This window comes from Triticum aestivum, chromosome 2A (genome assembly GCF_018294505.1).
Source record: "Triticum aestivum cultivar Chinese Spring chromosome 2A, IWGSC CS RefSeq v2.1, whole genome shotgun sequence".
Taxonomy (NCBI): Eukaryota; Viridiplantae; Streptophyta; class Magnoliopsida; order Poales; family Poaceae; genus Triticum; species Triticum aestivum.
The window spans coordinates 311,155,841-311,170,946 of record NC_057797.1 but is presented as its reverse complement, the minus strand read 5'-3'; positions in this window follow the sequence as shown (position 1 = coordinate 311,170,946).

Sequence of the window (15,106 nt, the reverse complement as noted above, 5' to 3'; positions counted from 1 at the left end):
AACTCGACAAATTGCAATCTTCCATAGTAGACAGTCACCATGATCGTATTTGAACGTGCGTACATTATCGGTGTGCTCAACCTCTGGGCAGTGTGCTGAGATTTTTGGAAGTGGAACCCGGTGACGAGTGTACACATTCACAAGTTCCCACTCGCAGTTGGACCCAATGTAAACAACCCAATCTCCATTTGCGGCCACCCAAGCCTTGCCCTCAAGCGATGGCATCTTAACATCATATGTATCATTATCAAGCGGCATCAACTGGCACAGGGCGAGGCCTCCGTCGTGTCGGCGCCAGTCATCAGGGTCACGGCGAATAAGATAGGGGTGATCAAACCAATCCTTGACTCTTGGGTTCTTTGTAATGATGTTATTAGTTGAGTCGAGAATGGGCTTGAACGAACCTGCCATGCTAGCCGAGGTGATGACGTCGCACCGATCAATGAGTTCCTCCACCACGTCATCTTTCAGATCGGGGCAAGAATAACGGGGTCGTTTCCGGCCTGTTCCCTCCATGGAGAAGACGATCGAACAATGGCAGAAGAAAGGGTGAAGGGCTGAAGGAAAATGGAGGAGGGAGAGGAAGAGCGTGCGACAACAGTTCCAAATCGAGAGGGAAAGGCGAAGAGTCGGTGAACGGTTGCGAGTTTGCCACGGTTCATGAAGAGGTGCCCGGCCTACATGTCCATTCGGAAATACTCCTACTACTCGCCGTCGTCTCACTGATATGTTGGAACGGGACCACATGTCAACGAAACATGGTGTGTAATTTCTCATGCAAAGTGCGATCTGGCCGCGTTGGCCCGAGGTGCCGCATTAGTTATTGACCTTTATTTTTTTAATGGCGTGCCAATCAGTTTTGAAGCACGACTAACTGGTGCTGTACATGGAGAGGATGACAGCAAGGACCCGCCAAGGTCATGGAAGTACGCAAACAAGTGCCTCCTTATTTCAAGCCAATAAAAAAGTGGTTCCTCCTAGTGGATTTCTGACATCAGGGTCCCATGCCATTGTTAACGTAGTCAATAAACGAGAGAATTGCACAACGAGCGGCTAACACCAGGGACCCAACAGCTCGCCCAGTTAATTTTGTTTTGGGTTAATTTGATAAATGCCACTCCAAATCTGGTGTATTCGAGAAATGCCACTGCAATTTCCAAACTTTGAAAAATGCCATTTCATGCCATTTCTAGTGGCATTTTTCGAAGTCTGGAGTGGCGTTTTTCAAAGTTTGCAAAAATTGCAGTGGCATTTTTCAAAGTTTGGATATTGCAGTGGCATTTTTATGAATCTCCATAATTGGAGTGGCATTTATCTAATTTGTTTTTGAGACGGAAGCAGGGTGTCAACTGGGCTGTGCGGGACACTCTGGCCTGTCTAGACAACCTTTTCTTTTATGTTTACCACAGACCAGCCCAGTAGTTTTTTTTCTTTCTGAAAATGGCTAGCCCAGTTATTTTGTGATTTGTCAAGTAAGTCGCTTTATCAGGCCTGCTGGGCTGCAAATCTTTCAAGACGAGGAGAGCTTCATTCGGCTGGCCGAGAAAATGGCCTATCAGTAATGAGAAATGGGTTGTACATTTTTAAAACACATCAAACCAGCAATTATTTTCAAATATCTTTTTTCCATTTAGAGATTTTAAGTTGCATCGATTTTTATGCGTGGACAATTTATTGGATTTTATATTGATATACATTTATTTATAAAATCAGTCTGAATGTGAATCGAAATTTCGGGATTAAATACAGTTCAGGCCGCACCGACATATGCAAAATTTCGTATAATTTTTTAACCGTGGCCACAATATGGGCTGTAATGCTAACATAAAGAATATGGCCTCCAAAAAACCCCGTAAGAATTAGCAAATGGGCTGTAAATTATTTGAAATAATGGCAGATGGGTTGTATGATGTTTTCCACACATGGCCTGTATACTGTTGGATGTCCATCCAATGGCCGTCGTGCTTCTTCAATCGCTGCTCTTCCCGCTCCAGCCACTCAAACAAGCGCCGGCGGGACTGCCTGCTCCCTCCTCCCCACGGCCGGCTGTGCTGCCGCGCAGGCTTCACCGCCCCACCGTACTACCATCGCTGGCCTAGCCATCCCTCTACTCACCCACACCTGTTGTTATTCTCCGGCGACGGCAGACGAACCAGTAAACCCTCGTACAGTCGTACTCCCCTCCGCGTGGGAAACAAAGACAATGGTCGAGTCTTCCCTGCCTCCGTTTCGTTACCTTCCTAGGCCTCGCCGTCGTCCACCGCCCTGGTGCTCTCGGTGTGGCGTGGTCAACGTGGTCAACGACCGACATGCATTTGAAGTGGACTGTATGTGGAGAGGCTGACAGCTGGGTCCACGGCCGCACACAAGGAAATGCCTCCTTATTACGCGCAAAATAATGATTTCCTCCACCTGACATCTGGGACCCACCGAAACGGCCTCTGTATTTCGCGAAAAAAAACGTTACCGCTACTAACAGCTCGGACCCACTAGCTATATCTTCGCACGGAAGGAAGTGCCTCCTTATTACGCACAAAAAAATGAATACTCCCCCGGCTAGCTGGGACCCAGTATAGTGGGCCAACTAAGTTGACGGGGACGAAGTGCTTTGTCAACTTAGTCAATATGCATGATTCTAGCTCGGCTGACCTTACGATGTCCATCCAACGGCCGTAGTGCTTCTTCAACCTCTGGTCTTCTTGCTCCAGCCGCTGAAAGCAGCGCCGGCCGTGCCGCATGCTCCTGCCTCCCGTGGCAGGTTGTGCTGCCGCGGCGGCCTCGGTGCCCCATACTACTCCCACCGCTGGCCAGGCCATCCCTCCACACCACTCACCCACACCCCCTGTTATTCTTCAGCCACGGCAGCGCAGCCGAACCAGTGAACCCTCGTACTCCTCTCGGCGTGGGCATCCACTGCCGTGTCTTCCCTGGCTCCGCGTCGTCCCCTTCCTAGGCCTCGCCGTCGTCCACCGCCGTGGTGCTGTCGGCGCGGCATGGTCAATGTGGTCAACGACCGAATTCCATCGGAAGAATACTGTATGTGGAGAGGCTGACAGCTGGGTCCACGGCAGCCGCAAGGAAGTGCCTCCTTATTACGCGGAAAATAATTATTACTCCACCTCATAGCAGGGACCCACCGGACGCCCACCAGTATATCGCGAAAAAAATGTTTGCCCCTGACTGCTGGGACCCACCCGACGGGCCACTGTATTTCGTGAAAAAATGTTCCCCCTGCTGTCAGCTCGGACCCACCGGAAGTGCCTCCTTATTACACACAAAAAAATGAATACCCCCTGCTAGCTGGGACCCACCTTAGTGGCAGGCTGACTTGTGGGCCTACTAAGTTGACGGGGACGAAGGGCTTTGTCAACTTAGTCAATATGCACGATTCTAGCTCCAGTGACCGTACGATGTCCATCCAACGGCTGTAGAGCTTCTTCAACCTCTGGTCTTCTTGCTCTAGCCGCCGAAACTAGCGCCGGCCGTGCCTCGTGCTCCTGCCTCTCGTGGCCGGCTGCGATGCGACGGAGGCCTCACCGCCCCTTACTACTCCCACCACTGGCCAGGCCACCCGTCTACTCACCCACACCCCCTGTTATTCTGCGGCGACGGCAGCCTCACACCGCAGCGTACCAATGAACCCTCGTACTCCTCTACGTGTGGGCATCCACTGCCGCGTCTTCCCCGGCTCCGTGTCGTCCCCTTCCTAGGCCTCGTCGTCGTCCATCGCCCTGGTGCTCTCGGCGCGGCGTGGTCAACATGGTCAAGGAACGGCATCCATCGGACGTGGACTGTACGTGGAGAGGCTGACAGCTGGGTCCACGGCCGCAGCAAGGAAGTGCCTCCTTATTATGTGCAAAATAATTATTCCTCCACCTGACAGCGGGGACCCACAGGACGGGCCACCAGTATTTTGCGAAAAAATCGTTTCCCCCTGACTGCTGGGACCCACCGGACGGGCCACCATATTTCGTGAAAAAAACGTCCCCCCCCCCCCCCGCTGTCAGCTCGGACCCACCGGAAGTGCCTCCTTATTACGCACAAAAAATGAATAGTCCCCCGGCTAGCTGGGACCCACCTTGCTGGGAGGCTGACTTGTGGGCCTACTAAGTTGACGGGGACGAAGGGCTTTGTCAACTTAGTCAATATGAACGATTCTATCTCCAGTGACCGTACGATGTCCATCCAACGGCCGTAGTGCTTCTTCAACCTCTGGTCTTCTTGCTCCAGCCGCCAATGCAGCGCCGGTCGTGTCGCATGCTCCTGCCTCCCGTGGCCGGTTGTGCTGCCGCAGAGGCCTCGCCGCCCCTACTATTCCCACCACTGGTCACGCCCTGCGGCGATGGCAGCCTCGCACCGCAGCCGAACCAATGAACCCTCGTAGTCCTCTCTGCGTGGGCTTCCACTGCCGCGTTGTCCCCTTCCTAGGCATCGCCGTCGTCCACCGCCGTGGTGCTCTCCGCGCGGCGTGGTCAACGTCGTCAAGGAACGACTTTCATCGGAAGAGTACTGTACGTGGAGAGGCTGACAGCTGGGTCCACGGCCACAGCCCAGTTTTTTTGTGATTTGCCAAGTAAGTCGCTTTGTCAGGCCTGTTGGGCTGCAAATCTTTCAAGACGAGGAGAGCTTTCATTCGGCTGGCCGAGAAAATGGCCCATCAGTAATGAGAAATGGGTTGTACATTTTTAAAACACATCAAACTGGCAATGCGTGGAGAATTTGTTGGATTTTATATTGATATACATTTATTTTTAAAATCAGTTTGAATGTGAGTCGAAATTTCTGGATTAAAAACAGTTCGGACCGCACCGAAATATGCAAAATTTCGTATAACTTTTTAACCGTTGTCACAATATGGGATGTAATGCTAACAAAAAGAATATGAGCTCCAAAAAAACCTTAAGAAATAGCAAATGGGATGTAAATTATTAGAAATAATGGCAGATAGGTTGTATGTTGTTTTCCACAGATTTGAGGCTTTCCTAAAAGAAGATTGACAAACGAGCACTGACTGTTGGATGTCCATCCAACGGCCGTCGTGCTTCTTCAATCTCTGCTCTTCCTGCTGCAGCCGCTCAAACAAGCGTCGGTGGGACTGCCTGCTCCCTCCTCCTCGCGGCCGGCTGTGCTGCCGCGCAGGCCTCACCGCCCGATTGTACTCCCATCGCTGGCCTAGCCATCCCTCTACTCACCCACACCTGCTGTTATTCTCCGGCGACGGCAGACGAACCAGTAAACCCTCGTACATCGTACTCCCCTCCGCGTGGGAAACAACTGCCGAGTCTTCCCTGCCTCCGTGTCGTCCCCTTCCTAGGCCTCGCCGTCGTCCACCGCTATGGTGCTCTCGGCGTGGCTTGGTCAACATGGTCAAGGAACAACTTCCATCGGATGTGGACTGTACGTGGAGAGGCTGACAGCTGGGTCCACGGCCGCATCAAGGAAGTGCCTCCTTTTTACACGGAAAATTGCCTCCTTATTACACGGAAAATAATGATTCCTCCACCTGATAGTTGGGACCCATCGGACGGGCCACTGTATTTCACAAAAAAATGTTTTCCCCTGACTGCTGGTACCCACCAGGTACATCTTCGCACGCAAGGAAGTGCGTCCGGAAAAAAAACGATTCGCCCCCTAACTGCTGGGACCCACCAGCTACATCTTCGCAGGCAAGGAAGTGCCTGATAGTCGGGACCCACCTGGTCGAAGCGTATGTAGTGTTTTCATTCTGGTCGCGAACATGTACGTACATACTGGTCGATGTAGAGGCGCGCACGTGTCGTAGTAGAGGCACGCACGTGTCGTAGTAGAGGTGCGCACATAGCATGTACACATACGTACAGCGGCCAGGGTGCAAGAAAGAAAATACGACCACGTATGTGTACATACGAGTGGGGTCTCGAACGCCTACTCGCGCATACATACGGCCAGGGCTCGTGTACATGGCTGGGTCGGAACGGAGAAACAACGTCGTCGTCGTGTTCATGGGGAGGCAACGGAATGCGTCGTGTTCATGGGGAGGCAACAGAATGCGTCGTGATCATGGGGAGGCAACGGAATGCGTCATGTTCATCGGGAGACAACGGAACGCGTGGGAGCCAACCGGCTGGGTCAGAACGGAATGCGTGGTCGTGTTCATCGGGAGGGCTTGGACGGAACAGGCGATGGAAACGAGGCCTGACGTACCGCACAATGGAGGAAACGAACCTCCTACGTTCGGAACGGGGTCCTGTTGATCGGGAGGGGTCTGGAGTACCACAAAACGGAGGAAACAGACCTCCTACGGTCATAACGGGGGTCCTGTTCATCGGGAGGGGTGTAGCGTACCGCAAAACAGAGGAAACGGACTTGTGTTGGAGCGCTACGGTCGAAACGGGGGTCATGTTCATTGGGAGGGGTGTGGCGTACTACAAAACAAGACTCCACGGGATACTGTTCATCTCCACCGTCGACCCCCTCCAACCTCCACGAGCTACTGTTCATCCACCCTCGACCTCCTCTAGCCTCCACCTGCGACTGTTCATCCAAGGGCTCCTGTTCATCCAGCCTCCATCGCGCGCAGAGACGCATGGTTGTATTGTTACACCATCCAACTTCATAAAGAAAGGGCTGCAAACATTTACAAACAAACCTATCGCCCTGATAATATTTTCCCAGCTGAGTAATAAAAATACCTAAAAAAGCAAAATTTGTTATGCTTACATTTGCTTTGTTTCTACAACTGCACCAAATAAACCTACAAGCCGTTTTTTATAACCACAGTACGAGGACCAGAAACAGTGCAACGGCTCAAATGCAGCTCCATCAGTGCAAGGCTCAATTGCAGCTCCTCAAAGTGTATGGCAGGTACATCCAAGAAGCACTGCTCTACCTGCAACACAGGCACGGTTGTGCATGCATTGTGTGCATGACAAGTACATATATAAGACAGGCACCGTCGTACATACAACAAAGCATGGTTACACATACAGCGTGCATCTCTCCACTGAAAAATTAAATCTACTTTATGTCTCTTAACCTTGGTGCCACAGCATTTTATGGTCCTTCGGCCCGTACAAAGCCGCAAAACCACACATTTCCCTCATGATTGTACGCAACACAAAAACATACAAGCCTACACACAGTGCAAAGACTACAATGGTTGTCTGATAAAGTTTACATAAAACCCAAGCTCAGAAGAACGCAACAACAAATAACTCCATACACCTGGACAACTAACACGAGGCCTTATTTCAGCATCCACATGTGAACGGAACCGTCAAATCTAGGTATTCAACACTCCTCTTTCTTAAATGCAGACGTGCGTGGCTGCAACTTGATGATAATCTAAGATGTGCACGTTTAGAAGCCCTTCTATGCCACTCCAGAACCCTTTGTTGCTTTTCGTAAAATACTCCCATGAGCGCTGCGGGAGGGGAGGTAAACTTAATGGTCATGGTCTCCAGATCCTTTGTACTAAGAACAAAGAACATCGCAAATTCAGCATAACTCCCAGAGCGAACATAATCTTCCAGCGATACTGTCTTTAGACAAACGTCGTGATGTTTGAGAAATTGTCGGTACTTACGACGCCATTTGTTTTTTTTCACCATGAGAAATCAACGATCCCTAAAATATAAATGATAGGTTGAAAATACTTAGCGTCTATAAAAAGAGATACAAACCATCAAAAAACCAAATGAAACAATTAGTTCTACCACCTTCGTAACAAGAAGTTAGACATAGACTTGTCTATATATGCATCTATCCAACAATAAATCATGTGTAGATACGGGTGCATCAATTTCAGTCAAAATTAAGACAAGCATTTTGAAAAGGAACGAGTACTACAGTATGCACATTTCTGAAGATCATCACCTCGACAAACAAGTTCTCTAGTTTTGGAAAGCATTGCAACAATTCAACGACGGTGTCCACCTTATAATACATGTAGATAAGCAAGGTCTTGACAGATTGACGCATTGTTGTTAGACTGACTGCCTTCAAACCCTTGATGAAAATTAACATAAGATGGATCACAAAACTAATAGCATAAAGGTTGGATGAAATAAAACATGTTTCCTCACAGACAAAGTTAAGCTGGAAGTATCATAAAAACTCAATACCTCAAGACACGTGAGACGACATGGATACGGTTTAGACGCAGAGACAGCGGTTACCTCCAAGTCCTGACTCTGCATGAAGAATGGAACATACACCATCAAATTAATAGAGCAAACATCGGAACAAGTATAGCTCTGTTCCAGTATGAAGGAAAGTCAGTACCTCAAGACACGTCGAGGGAGACACAAACACGAATTCACCCAACATCTCCAGTTTAGGTACAGAGTCAACGGTTATCGAACAGTCGTCACCAGACAACCAACAATCAACAATCAACCGTCGAAGCGAAGGGGCATCCTCAATAATGAGTTCTCCTTGTGGACAACAAATGCCAATGCTTACAAGGTTAGACGAGTTTATTGTGATGCGACGACCTCCTCTATTGCAAACAAGCAGTAGAGACTCGAGTGCAGGGCAACTAGAATGGATTATGCTTTGCAGCGAGGCATCTAATATATGAACCTCCACAAGCGAGAGTCTTTTCACCAGTGGTAGCTTAAGCGTCCCTACATAATTGTCTGATATTTGGCAAAGAGCAAAGCCGAGGGTGTGGAGAGAGGAGGAAAACCGAAACACGGACTCTAGTGCCGAGGGCATAGTTAAAGTGCATAGATCCAATAGAATTACCTCTTGCGTCAGAAATTCTAGGAAGAGGTAGTAGAACTCAAGAACCTGAATATTGTTCAACTTCTAGGATCGGAGCCAGGCATCAACGGTGTAGGGCCTGCACTGTAGGTAGCACGCCGGAACAGAGAGGCGGCTAACCGAGCCAGCATGGCCGGACAAAGTGGATTCCGGAAGACTGACAACAGGATTTCGACAGAGCCGCGTTCCGGAATAGCATTTGCGTACACGCTCCTTGGTGAAGGCGCACAGATGAGATGTGGTCTCGATATGAACTTTTTCTCCATCATTAAAAAGACGAGAGTCAGAGATCTCACGACAGTCGAGATTCAGAGGAGCAATGGGCCACAAAGGACGCCAGCGACGTGCGAGGATTCGAGTACGGATGCCATCCTTAATGGGAAGACGAGAGATGATCTCACCTAGGACGCCGTCGGCGAGATCGCTGATGCGGTCCACACGACATCCCTCTTCTTCCTTCTCGGATCGAGTGGGAGCACGGTCGCCGCTTCCATCCCCTCCAATGACCAACACACCACCAGAAGGCGGTGTCGCCGGTGGCGCCACTCTCGACCTCTTGATGCTACGAGCAGCGCTTTCCATCTCCACCTCCGTTGCTGGGGTGGCGCTGCCCACGACCAGTGCTCACTAAGGTCCAAATTAATTACCTCTTTTTTTCTTTTGGCGGGAGAGTCCGAGTTAATTACTACTCATAACAAGTAAAAGGTAGGTGACTGCTTGAAACATTAAATAGAGCAACGACTTTCCAGGTACGAGATGCACGGGTGAAGACGCAAACCAGGCACGGGCGTGCCCATCCGTGTTTTAATTATTTACGGCACACATTCAATAGAAGAATATGTTTGACGCCGGAAGCACAGTTCTACAGTCATCTTGCCTCTACGAGCAGCAAAATTTTCCACGGGCACGTTCACATTTAAGTCAATAGAAGATTCAAGGTTGTGCCTCTGCTTTGCAGACGATTCCGCTGAAACACTCACGGACAAAAGCAATGAAGCGTGGCAGAGGCACGACTTGTCGCGTACCAGACACACGGTCCTGCCTTTGGCATTGTGACTCACTGTTCTACATGCCACATAGGAATGTAGAACAGTTCATGTCTACGTTCGTGTCTCTTTGTGTTCCAAATGATTCTGTTGACTCTAACACCAGGAGAGGCACGGTACGGAGGCCCAGAGAGGCATGCTTGCATTTTACGCGGGATCACAATTATCACAGGCACGGTCATGAAGCGCTCAAAGGCATGGTCGGTGGTATTACATAGAGTCACGCTAACCTTTGTCTTACGCACAGCCACGGGCGTTTACTCTATGAGGCACGGAATGGCCTATACGAGAGACTCTATTTTTAAAAGCTTATTTCCTTGTATTTAAAAGCACGGATGTGCAGTCCATAGTATATCATTCGAAAAGGGCGTCGACGTTCATGGCTATCTACGTTTCAGTATCAAGGGTCACAAGCACGGGCATACAGCCCTCAAAGGTTTTCTAATTACGTAGAGTCACACACAGAGGTTTTCTAATTATATTTCAGAATGAGTCGGCGGAGAGGCATGGTTTATTCTTACCCGGAGTCACGATTGTGCGATTATTACGGAAACCAAATAGAATCGGGCAAACCGCCAAGTCTGTTAGTGTTTTAGGTCAGAGGTCACCTACGTGTCTCTTTGTACTCCAAATGCATTCGTTGATCGATCAACAGGAGTGGCACGGTGAAGATGCTTAGGGCGACATGCTTGTGTTTTACGTGGAGTCACGTTCGTGCATTAATTGCGAAAACCGAATGTTTCGACGGGTGTCTCCTCGTATTCGGGTGTGAATGCCATGTGGGACCGCTCGAGAAACCCAAGGGTCCGATGGGCGTCTCCTCCGGTGACGGCGCTCTGGCTTGTAGCCTGAGGCCAGGCTCTGGCTATTTAAGCAGGACGGGATCTCGAAACCCTAGCCACACCCTCTTCGCCCCTCTGCCCGTCGCCAGGCTATCCATTCCTCTTGCTGCTCTCCATCCCGACCCTCTCCGCCATGGCTAGGCAGGAGGACACTACTGCCGAACCCCGTGCCCAGACACCGGAGGGGATCAAGGCTGGCGATGGTTCCTCATCTGTAAGTTCACTCTGCTTTCGCTTCTTTCCTTTTTTCTTTCCTTCGGCTACTTGATTTAGATGTGAAACGTGAATAAGCCAGATGGAATCTCGAAACCCTAGCCACATCCCCTTCATACTTTTATCCGCCTCTAGGCCATCCACTCCTCTTGCTGTTCTCTACCCTGACACTTTCCGCCATGGCTGTGCAGGATGACACTACTCCATACAGTTGTGTCCTGACGCAGGAGGAAATCTCGGCTGGCCAGGCTTCCTCATTTGTAAGTTCACTCTTTCTTTCGGCTACCCGGATTAGTTGTGAAACGTGGATCATTGTGGTGAACTTCATCCTAAGTTGATGATAGTGCGTCCTACCATCAATCTGACACCTTCTCTTTTGTCCTGGTGAAGAACCGGTGGGAGGCTACGGAAGCTCACCTCTTGAAGATCGTAGAGATATCCACGAGGTTGTATGATCTTTTGGATGAGAAGACGAAGGCGAAGCTCAAACTTGTGTACGACAAGCTCACGCTGGAGACATACGTTATGATAAAAGAGGTCAAGGAACTTCGTGCCCAGCGACCCTGATCGTTGTATCTGAAGCAATTAAGTAGTGGACTAAAAAGTTTCTTATTTTGTCTTGCGTCACATTGTAGTCAGTAACTTTGATAACAAACGTGTTTTTGTTTCCTGGGTCAAGTTTATGGGTACAGATGTGAACATTAACGTAATGGCCAATTCGAGAGGCGCTGTTTTTAAAAGCACGAGTGTGAAATCTCTGCAGCCAAGGTTCTTTGTACCAACTAGAGTCATGTCTTATGCACACTTGAAGGCATGGACATTAAGCGCTCAAAGGCATGGACGGTGGTATTACATAGTCAAGCTAGCCTATGACTCTATCAGATGGACGTGGACATTAAGCGCTCAAAGGCATGGACGGTGGTATTACATAGTCAAGCTAGCCTATGTGAGGGTGTTGTTTTTAAAATCTTCTTTCCTTGTATTTAAAAGCACAGACGTGAACTCCCTATGGACACGGTTCCCTATTGAGTTGCATCACACATCTTTCTTGATGTTACGTATATTATTTCGATATAAAAGGCGTAGACGTTCGTGGCTATCTGTATTTCATTGTTTCACAGTGAAGCACGGACATGCTTTTAAACAAAGCACACGCATGTCTCGATTTGCAGAAACAGCACTGTCGTGGTTCTATAGGACGCTATGTTCTAGGTTGTGTGCAACATGTTTCCACCCAAATGTTCACCATAGGGTCACAGACATACATAGAGGAAGTGTCGTGCGGTGATAACAGACACACAATCTTACAGATACAAGAGGCACGAGGAGGCATATTGATTAAAATCATCAGAAATGTATCAGATTATACATGCGCACGCATATAGAGAGATGCATAAAAAGTGGGTTACAAGAGATAAACTAAGTTGGTAATAGTAAACGATCGCTGGTATTAACTAATAATAGAACTTAACAACATGCATACAACATTACGCTCAAACTTATTGTAGAACACACACAGTAAATAGAAGTCCTGATCATGACAGATCGACTGGGTCACTGAAAACTAAAAAGTAGTAACAAGTCAATGCTAGGTGGATGCTTGAAACATCAAATAGAGCCACGGCTTTGATGGTACGAGATGCATTGTTGTACTTGAATACCAGGCACGGGCATGCCCCTCCGTGATTTAATTATTTACCGCACACATTCACAAATCGTGCCTGTCTGTGTGAATCTATTCGACGCCGGAAGCACGGTTCTACATTCATCTTCCCTCTAGAAGCGGCAAAATTTTCCACGGGCACGTTGACAATTAAATCACTAGAAGATTCAACGGCCGTGACTCTACTTTGCAGATGATTCTGCTAAAACGCGGACAAAACCAAGTAAGTGAAGTGATGGCAGAAGCACGACTTTTCAAGAACGAGACACACTATTCTACATACCACACAGGCATGACCGTGATTCCATGTGCTTTAGTAGCATGTGAAGACGTAATTTTCTCACAGCAAACGCCGTGAACCTACTGCCAGGCACTATATCCATTTGTGAAACAGAAAAACAAACACAACCGTGACCCGTTCTATTTGAAATCTTTGCATGAAAGAAGCACAGCGTGAAGGCGCATGAGGCACGGTTGGACACTCATCGTAAGCATGTTTATTTGAATTGCTTATAGACATGCATTCATAACAGAAGAACAGGCGTAAGAACAGGCGAGGCACCGTTAACACGAAAGCCACGGTTATGCAGCCCAGAAGCATGACCCAGATTCTGAGAGTCACGGTTGAACACTCACCGGTGGCATGGCCTTGGCTGCCTGTGTCCTTATGTTATTTTTATCTCTCTTTCACGCAGCAGAGAAGCATGCTTGTATGCTTACAACATCCATGTTCAGAAATCGACACGGGTTGCGGAAAATAACAAGGAAACCAGTGCCTCTGATATTTTTCTCTGCCGAGTAAAAATACATAAAGAAGCAAAAGGCGTTCTTATTTAAATTTGTTTTATTTCTATAACTGCAGCAAATTAACTTACAAGCCGTTCTTATAACCACAACACAAGAAAATAAACAATCAACACCCGCCCTCCCTCCCCACCGATCGCTTGCTATTTCATCGCTCCACGTGCTGCCTTGTTTTTCAATGTTCAGCGATCCATTCTTCCTTCTCGACCCTTGTGCAACCCCTATTTACCTGTAAAATTAATATTCATACATAAAAACAAAGCGAAAAATTGCAGTCATCATTGTTTTTTGCTTACGTCTTGTTTAAACTGCATTATTACCTTTTAATTTTTCTATTGGTACTGTTCTCCGGTACCAAAAAGTCTCCACTCAGACCTTTCCTTTCTGGAAATGGACTACGTAGATTCCTTGCCTTGTCCTGGGCTTCCCTGCACGCATCATGTGTGCCTGGCTTGTGTGATGTTCGATTCTGGCGTAGATGCAACACTTTGGTAAATGCTCCCTGCTGCCAGTGGGGTCGTTGGAGTTGCTGACGTCTAACGTCTTCCTCCTGGGCTTTGAGTGCATTGTCTTGAGCCGTTTGATGTCCTCGATGGTGTTGTTGGTGTTGTCGGCCATTTCATTAATCTTGCCCTCTTCTCCTGCTGCGATTTCCTCTTCTCCTCTTCAATCCTCATCCTCTCCTGGACTTTTTGTGTTATTCGGGCTGTTTGTTTTCCTGTGACCCTTTACTCTACAACGGCCGCACTTGGTTGATTCTTTGTTGCCTTTTCCTTTCTTCTCAAAACCGGCTTTGATTCGATCTCCCTTTTTCATGCCCTTTGAGCCACTCATGGGAGGGTTCTTGAGAGTTTCGGCAAGAATGCCTGTGTCCGGTTCCTCTGCAAGTGCCGCCATGACTTTTATTTTCATATCTACCGTACACTCACACAACACACGGTATGCCTTCTCTTTTCTGCAAGCATTTGAACAGATATCCAACAACTCAGCGTAAGCTAGGCCGAATCTCATAGTTTCATCATCTTGTACAGTCATGCTATCACCTTGACTTGTAGACAGAACTTTCACACTCTCTAATAGAATCCTGGTCCATATGGGGATGACAAAGGATTTTGGAAGTTGATCGATCATGCCTGTTTGGTCCATCACCTTAAGCACATGGCAGCACTGAATGCCATCCCTACTCATTTTCTTGCAGCTACAACTGTATATTTATTTTTGCTCATCCACATGTACCCTGAACTCAAACCTATCAATTTCCTCGCCCGGATATGGTTTCCACACATTTTCTCCAGGCTCAATAATCTTTTAAAAAAAATACTACCTCCCCTTTGCCAGATCAAAGCACTTGAAGTAAGTCCGGTTCCGTAGATCCAGCTGGAATTTCCTGAAAATTTCATTTGTGTACACTTGACTTGCTTGTCTTTCAATCGGAAAACCCGTCTCTAGTGATGGTTCCTTCTCTTCTGTCCGGTGTCTTTTCTTGTCAAGCGTGGCGAGGCAATTTTGCTGAATCATGTGATACCCATCAACAAACCTTTTTATTGTGTCCCTATGGTTAACGTAATTCTTCCACATCAAATTTGTGCTCTCACTGTGAGTGGTTGTTGATGAGAAAGGATAGAAGTAGTCCTTGAAGTAGGCCGGCACCCAGAAATTTCGGAGTTCCCATAGCGTGTTCAGGTGTTTGTTGCCTTCCGCCTTGTGCACAGAAATTGCTGCTTTACACGCACGCTCAAAATCGTCTTGATCTAGTGATTTTTTGATGATTCGAAATAAATCATCAGACATCC